We start from the raw sequence: 7,823 nt of genomic DNA on the forward strand, positions 1-7,823 counted from the left end.
GTCTGCCTGCAGCCCCTCCCGCCCCTCCCCGGCCTCCATCAGGCCCAGCTCCATCCTCTTGTCGCCCAGGGCCTCGGGGACGAGTGGGCTGGTCACAGCTTGGAGAGCAGCCCTCCGTCCCCGTCCCTGGCGGCTGACCGGCTTCTGTCCCACCTCGCAGAGCATGGATTCCTCAGACCTGTCTGACGGGGCCGTGACGCTGCAGGAGTACCTGGAGCTCAAGAAGGCCCTGGCTACCTCCGAGGCCAAGGTGCAGCAGCTCATGAAGGTCAACAGTAGCTTGAGTGACGAGCTCCGGAGGCTGCAGAGGGAGGTGAGGGCGTGGGGGCTTCCAGTGGGGAGGTGGGGGTGCTGCCGGGACCCTCTGGAGTTTCTGACACCCCTCCACTCTCAGATCCACAAGCTGCAGGCGGAGAACTTGCAGATCCGGCAGCCGCCAGGGCCGGTGCCCACGCCCCCCCTCCCCAGCGAACGGGCAGAACACTCATCCATGGGGCCTGGTGGGAGTGCCCACCGCAGAGACCGACAGGCCTTCTCCATGTATGAACCAGGCTCGGCCCTGAAGCCCTTTGGGGGCCCCCCTGGGGACGAGCTGGCCACCCGGCTGCAGCCTTTCCACAGCACTGTGAGTTGCCGGCTCAAGGTGGTGGGGACGCAGGGCTGATCCGTCACAGGGCCCTCCGTGACACCTACTGTGCTAACCCCCAGGAGCTGGAGGATGACGCCATCTATTCAGTGCACGGCCCTGCCGGCCTTTACCGGGTAAGCAGGGCCGGGGCAAGTGGGTCCGTGTCTGCAGATAGGTTCTGAGCCCCAGTGGGTGCCAGGCTTTGTGCTGGAGGCTGGGCACAGGCTGACGAGACACACACGGTCCCCACCCTCCGTGCGGGGAAGCTGGGAGGTGGGTCACAGGGAGGAGGAGAGACTGACTCCAGCCGTCCTGGGTTTTAGATCCGGAAGGGGGTTTCAGCCTCAGCTGTGCCCTTCACTCCCCCCTCCCCACTGCTGTCGTGCTCCCAGGAAGGAAGCCGCCACACGGTAACGTCTCCTCCCTGTGCCTAAGGGACGGCTGCATGGGATGTGTGGCGGGTGGGCTGTGAATTTCTCTCACCTACTGCCCTGTCCTGCGTCCTCCAGAGCAAACTTTCCCGCCACGGCAGCGGTGCCGACAGCGACTATGAAAACACGCAAAGTGGGGACCCCCTGCTAGGACTGGAAGGGAAGAGGTTTCTAGAGCTGGGCAAGGAGGAGGACTTCCACCCAGAGCTGGAAAGCCTGGATGGAGACCTGGACCCCGGGCTTCCCAGCACAGAGGACGTCATCCTGAAGACAGAGCAGGTCACCAAGAACATTCAGGAATTGTTGCGGGCTGCCCAGGAATTCAAGCATGACAGGTATGGGGTGGGGCTCCAGCTCCTATGGCCTGTGGGTGTTGCTGAGGGCAAGAGAGGGGCCAGTGTTCCACTGTCCCTGGCAGCCTTCCCTGAGAGCCCCTAATGCCTGCCCTCCCCCACAGCTTTGTGCCCTGTTCAGAGAAGATCCATTTGGCTGTGACGGAGATGGCCTCTCTCTTCCCAAAGGTACAGGGCCAGAGAGGAGCAGGACTGGGAGGGCCTCGGGGTGGGGCAGGTGTGGACACCCCGGGCCCTGACCAGTACTCACGGCTTAAAGCCTGAGGCCCCTCTCTCTCCTCCCTCCCTCCAGAGACCAGCCCTGGAGCCCGTGCGCAGCTCCCTGCGGCTGCTCAACGCCAGCGCCTACCGGCTGCAGAGCGAGTGCCGGAAGACAGTGCCTCCGGAGCCCGGCGCTCCTGTGGACTTCCAGCTGCTGACTCAGCAGGTGATCCAGTGCGCCTATGACATTGCCAAGGCTGCCAAGCAGCTGGTCACCATCACCACCCGAGAGAAGAAGCAGTGACCACTCTCCCTACACCCTCACCTACACCCTGGGACCTCACTGGCCATGGGAGATGGGCCACTCCAGACACTAATCCCCACCCCAGCAGCCGCTGGCACCAAGTGCCCTTAGTGCTGCCACTCTCCCCTGGCAGCCAGGCACCCTGGTGCCCGCCCCCTCCAGCCCCCAAGGATGGGGAGGTGGGGTGGCAGGAGCTCCTGTCCCCCACATTCCACGCACCTCCCCCTGTACATAGCGTCCCCCCCCATTCTAGCCTGCAGGGGCCTGTAAGGCATCACTCCCAGCCCCTTGCCCTCCAGGGCACCCTCCGCAGGGGGTCTGGTGGGGACACTCCAAGTGGGGCGGTTCCCCTCACATGCATCCCACCCCCATGAGCCAGTTCAGCCCTGTTGGGGGCTGAGTGGGGGCACCCCTTCCTTTGTACATAATCTGTGGATGTCCCCATCCTGTAGCCACCAGCCCCCATGCTGCTCTCCTTCAATGCCAAACGGCCCCACCTGTGTCCCGGGGTCCCCAGCAGCAAACACTGGAAATCTTTTTCTTCTTTTCTCTTTCCACCCCTTAATTTTAACGTCGTGGTAACTAAGTGTCCCTGCGTGTGAGTGTACGGGGCGGCAGTGCCGTTCCAGAGGCCTGGTCCATGTGGAGTTTTGTGAGGGTGAGGGGACCAGAGCTGCAGGACCAGTGTGGGGGGTCAGCCCCTCTCACCACCCTGGGGCCAGGGACTGCCAGAGTAACCAACTGGGGTCCTGCCCACTGCCTCCCCTCATCACTCCCACCACTTGTGCCCCTTTCTCTATAAACTTAAATGAAAACCACTCCCCTCTATCTGCCCTCCCTTTCCCTGTGGAGGGGGAGTGTGCTGGCTGGGGCAGAGAACTGAGCGCCTGAGCCTGGGGCTCAGCCAAGAGGCCCCTCCCTATAACCTCTGAGAGGCTAGCACCTGTGCCTGCCGTGTCTGGGGACCTGGGCTGCGGCCTGGGAGGCTGGAGAGGCAGATGGCCGCGCCCACCAGCTCCTCTCCCGTCCTGCCTCTGCCCCAGGGCCGGGCTCTACCTGTATGGTGGTGGGTGGGCTGACTGTCAAGATGTGTATCATGTACATTTGTATCAAAAATAAATAAGTGATCATGAAAAAAAAAAAAAAGAAAATGAAGGAAAAAATCATAAGTATCCTATATAATCCTATATAATAAAGAGCTAATATGCAAATGGTCATCACACCCTCACGCCATCACACCTTAACGGCTCATACACTCAACACTGGGAGAGAGGAATGGGGACCAGCCAGGCACAAACGAGCTCATGAGAGACGAATGAGGACCAGCCAGGCTGTGGTCTGGGAGAGAAACAAGCCGCCCGCCCCGTGTCCTGAGCGCCAGCAGGTGCGCCTGTGCCTGCGACCCAGGAAAGGGACAAGCTGCCCGGGCACTAGCGGCTGGGGCTGCGGCCTGGGAGAGGGACAAGCCACTCGCCCCACAGTCCTGGATGCCAGCGGCTATGCCTGCGGCCCGTGAGAGGGACAAGCTGCCCACCCTACAGTCCCGGGTGCCTATGGCTGTGGCCTGGGTGAAGCCGCCCACCTATGGTCCCCTGCAACTGCGACTTGCCCCGGATAAAGCCGGCCTGCGTCCTGGGTGACTGCCGCCAGCCAGAGGGAGGGAAGCCCAGATCCCAGGTGCCTGCGACTGGCCAGAGGAAATCCTGGGTCCCTGGTGTGTGGCAAGGCAGAGGCGATTAGGGGCGATTAGGCCAGCAGGGAAGCAGTTAGGGGCAATCAGGCCAGTTAGGGGTGATCAGGCAGGCAGGCTGGCGATAGGTTAGGAGCCAGCAGTCCCAGATTACGAGAGGCAGTCAGACATCCCCTGAGGGGTCCCAAATTGGAGAGGGTGCAGGCCAGGCTGAGGGACCGCCCCCCCCCCACCTGCATGAATTTTGTGAACCTGGCCTCTAGTGCATGAATTTTGTGAACCAGGCCTCTAGTGAATAATAAAATAATAACTACATACCTATCACTAATAACTTCAAATGTAAGTATTAAGTTGTCAAATCAAAAGGCACAAGTTGGCTGACTGAGTAAGAAAACAATAACCATACATATGCTGTCTACACACTTCAGATCAAGACTGCAAGTAATGTATGGAAGAAGGTATTTCATGCAGGTGGAAACAAGAAGCTTGGGTAGCAATACTTATCTCAGACAAAATAGACTTTCAAACAAGTTGACAAAGAAGGACATTTTAATAATTAGGGGATCAATTCAGTAAGAGAATATAACCCTCCTAAACATTTAAGCATCCAATGAAAGAGCACCTAAACATATAAAGCAAATACTGACAAAGAGATCAACAGTAATAGCAGAAAACTTAAAGACTGCATTCACATCAATAGATACCAATAAATATATCATCCAGACAGTAAATCAACAAGGAAACGGTGTCCTTAAATGATACATCAATCCAGATGAATTTAATTAATATTTTTATAGCATTTCACCCTAAAAAGCAGAATACACATTATTTTCAGGCTCACCTAGAACATTTTTCATGATAGACCACATGTTAGACCACAAAACAAGTTTCAATACATTTCAGAAGCTTGAAAAAAATATCAAGTAACTGCTCCAATCAAAATGGTACAACACTAAAAATCAATGACAAAAAAAGAATTAAAAACAAAGAAACAAAAAAAAAACATTTAACAAGACTTATCAAGAAAGAGAACCCAAATAAATAATATCAGAAATGAAATTAAAATGACAACTGATTCCACAGAAATACAAAGAATTGTAAGAAAATACTATGAACAAAAGTATTTTCAGATAATAAAGATACAGTACATATAAAATGAATAGTATTCAGCCATAAAGAAAGAAGAAATGCCTCCCATTTGGGACAGCATAGATGGATCTAGAGGTTATCATGCTAGGCTAGGTAATTTAAACAGAGAAAGACAAATACTTCATAAATCTAAAAAAGCCAAATTCAGTACAAACTGGTAGTTACAATATAGTCATGGGAATGTAAAGCACAACAGATGGATCATAGTCAATCTAATTATATAAAAGCCAAGCAACCAGAATGCCAGAATGACTGGAACAACCGGACGTTATGACGTGCACTAGGGTGGCCAACCCAACCGGACCAATCGGGGCCCTGATTGGGCCCCACAACCTCCCACAGCCCTTCCCCCAGGCTGGCCCCACCCCCAATCAGCCCCCCAACCCCAATCAGGGGTGGGGCTAGCGGACAACGTCCCATAGCCCCTTCCCCACACCAGCCCAGCCCCGACTGGCTCCCATTGGGGCAGGCAGAGGGACCCCACCCATGCACAAATTCATGCACTGGTCTAGTATTGTAATAACTATGTACAGTGCTAGGTGGGTATTTGAAATATTGTGGGAACCACCTTGTAAAATATGATTGTCTAACCATTATGCTACACACCTGCAACTAATGCTACATTATCTTAAATGTAAACTGTAATTGAAAGAAAAAGGAATAAAGAAAATTCATAAAAATAGAGAATGAAATGGTGATTATCAGGCAGTAGGGGTTTGGAAGGTGCGAAAGATTTTGTTTCTTGGTACAAACTTGCAAGAGTAGTAAAATAACCCCTAGAGATTTCACATACAGTATAATGAATATAGACAACCATATATTATAATCATCAAACTTGCTAAGCAAATACAACTTAATTATTCTAACCACATGGACCATCGTCTCACAGAACATTTTATAAATTTGATCCCAAATGGAAGTAAAAGCAAAAATTAATGAATGTGACTATATCAGACTAAACAGAAAACCAAGGAAAACATCAATAAGATAAAAAGGCAACCATCAGAATGAGAGATTTTAAGGGGATAACCTCTAAAATATATAAAGAAGGCATACAACTCAACAATAACAACCATAAAAAGCAATCCAATTCAAAATTGGATAGAGGACTTGAACAAACACTTCTACCAGTAAGACACACAAATGACCAACAAATACATGAAAATATGCTCAACTGCACTAACTGTAGGAAAATGCAAATCAAATCCACAATGATATACAACTCACATATTAGAATATCTATAAGAAGACAAAAATACACAATGCAATATGCAGATGATGTAATTACCAGAAACATAATATTATTAAACAACTAGAGGCCCAGTGAATTAATTTGTGCCCGGGTGGGGTCCCTCGGCCTGGCCAGCCATTGCGGCTGGCATCGGGGCTGGTTGGCCAGGGAGAGGGACCACGGGAGGTTTGTCGGCGGCAGGAGGTTGGCTGTGGGAGCTCATTGACCACCAGGGGGAAGCTCCTGCATTGAACGTCTGCCCACAGTTGTAATGGTCGCTTAGGCTTTTATATACATAGATAGATATCACCCTCAATAAATGTAGTTTGAAAATGAAGACAAATGTTGGAGGGAATATGGAGTTAAAACGTCCAGCCATTGTTAGAGCAGCAACCTGAGCACAAAAGGATCATGGATTCAATTCCAGGTCAAGAGCATGTACTGGAATTGCAGGTTCGATCCCCAATCCTGTCAGGGTACATGCAGGAGACAACCAATCAATGTGTCTCTCTCATATCAGATCTCTTTCCTCCCTCCAATCCACCCTCTCTAAAAAAAATAAAATAAAATAAATGGAAAAAATGTCCACAAGTAAGGATTAACAACAAATAAAAACACCATGCTAGTATAAAACGGTACAATCACTCTGTAAATCTGTATGGAGTTTGCTCAAAAAATGAAGAACAGAGTGAACATATGAAGCAGCAATCCTCTTCTGGGTATCTACTCCCCAAATTTAAAGCACTTATTCATAAAGATATATATGTACTTCACAGCATTATTCATGGTGGCAAGACATGGAAACAACCTCAATGACCTCTGATAATTGGATAAGATGTGGAACATATGTAAATGAAATATATTCAGCCATAAGATAAGATAAAACACTATCATTTGCAGCAACATCGGTGGCTCAAAAAGAAATATATAATTTTACTCATCTATATGAAAAAAAGGATAATCTGCTAATTAGACTGGACATCTTCCGGTCTACCAGATGTCCTACCTGACAAAACCAGGGGCTTGGCCTGCCTGCATACTGCCCTCAGCCCCTTGCGCAGGCTGGCCAAGCCCCCAGCAGAGACCTCAACCCCGATGGGAGCGTAGCCAGCCTGCAACCGGCCCTCAGCCTCTCACCCAGGCTGGCCCCACACTACAGCGAGGACCCCCACCACAATCAGGGGCAGGGCTGGCCTGCAAACCGCCCCAGGCCCCTCTCCAAGGCTGGCACCGCCACACAGCGGGGACTCCCACCCCGATTGAGGGAGTGGCTGGCATGCAAACTGCCTGCAGCCCCTTGCCCAAGCCAGTGTCGCCCCATCAGATTCCCCCACCCCAATGGGGGTGTCCCCAGCCTAAAAACGGCCCTCGGGCCTTTACCCAGACTGGCCCCACCCCAACTGGGGGCATGGCCAGTCTGAAAACCAACGGTGGCCCTTCACCCAGACCAGCCCTGCTGGGGGAGGGGCCAGTCTGCAAATAGCTCCCAGCCTCTTGCCCAGGCTAGCCCTGCCCCCCAGCGAGGATCCCCAACCCGATCAGGGGCGGGGCAAGCCTGCAAACGCTGCAGCTCCTACCCCGGCGGCCCCAATCCCCAGCGGGCACCCCCCACCCCGATCCAGGACTCCCTTCAGGGCAGGCGAGCTGGCCCCCACCCGTGCACCAGGCCTCTATCATCTACACTAATAAAAGAGAAACATGGTAATTGGCGTACGACCGCTACCCTTCCCATTGGCTAATCAGGGAGATATGCAAATTAACTGACAGCCAAGATGGCGGCCGGCAGCCAGGCAGCTGATGCGAACAGGGAGGCTTGCTTCCTTCAGTGACAGAGGA

At 52.4% G+C, this 7,823-nt stretch overlaps 1 protein-coding gene across 2 annotated transcripts in view; it reads right to left on the minus strand.

Moving 5' to 3' along the window:
- The window catches only part of LOC102260650 (histone demethylase UTY-like), a 306,332-nt gene that overhangs the window by 190,161 nt on the left and 108,348 nt on the right, over nt 1-7,823 (minus strand). The gene's annotated exons all lie outside the window — the stretch shown is intronic.

This window comes from Myotis brandtii, unplaced genomic scaffold (genome assembly GCF_000412655.1).
Source record: "Myotis brandtii unplaced genomic scaffold, ASM41265v1 scaffold1052, whole genome shotgun sequence".
In the NCBI taxonomy this organism is placed as follows: domain Eukaryota; kingdom Metazoa; phylum Chordata; class Mammalia; order Chiroptera; family Vespertilionidae; genus Myotis; species Myotis brandtii.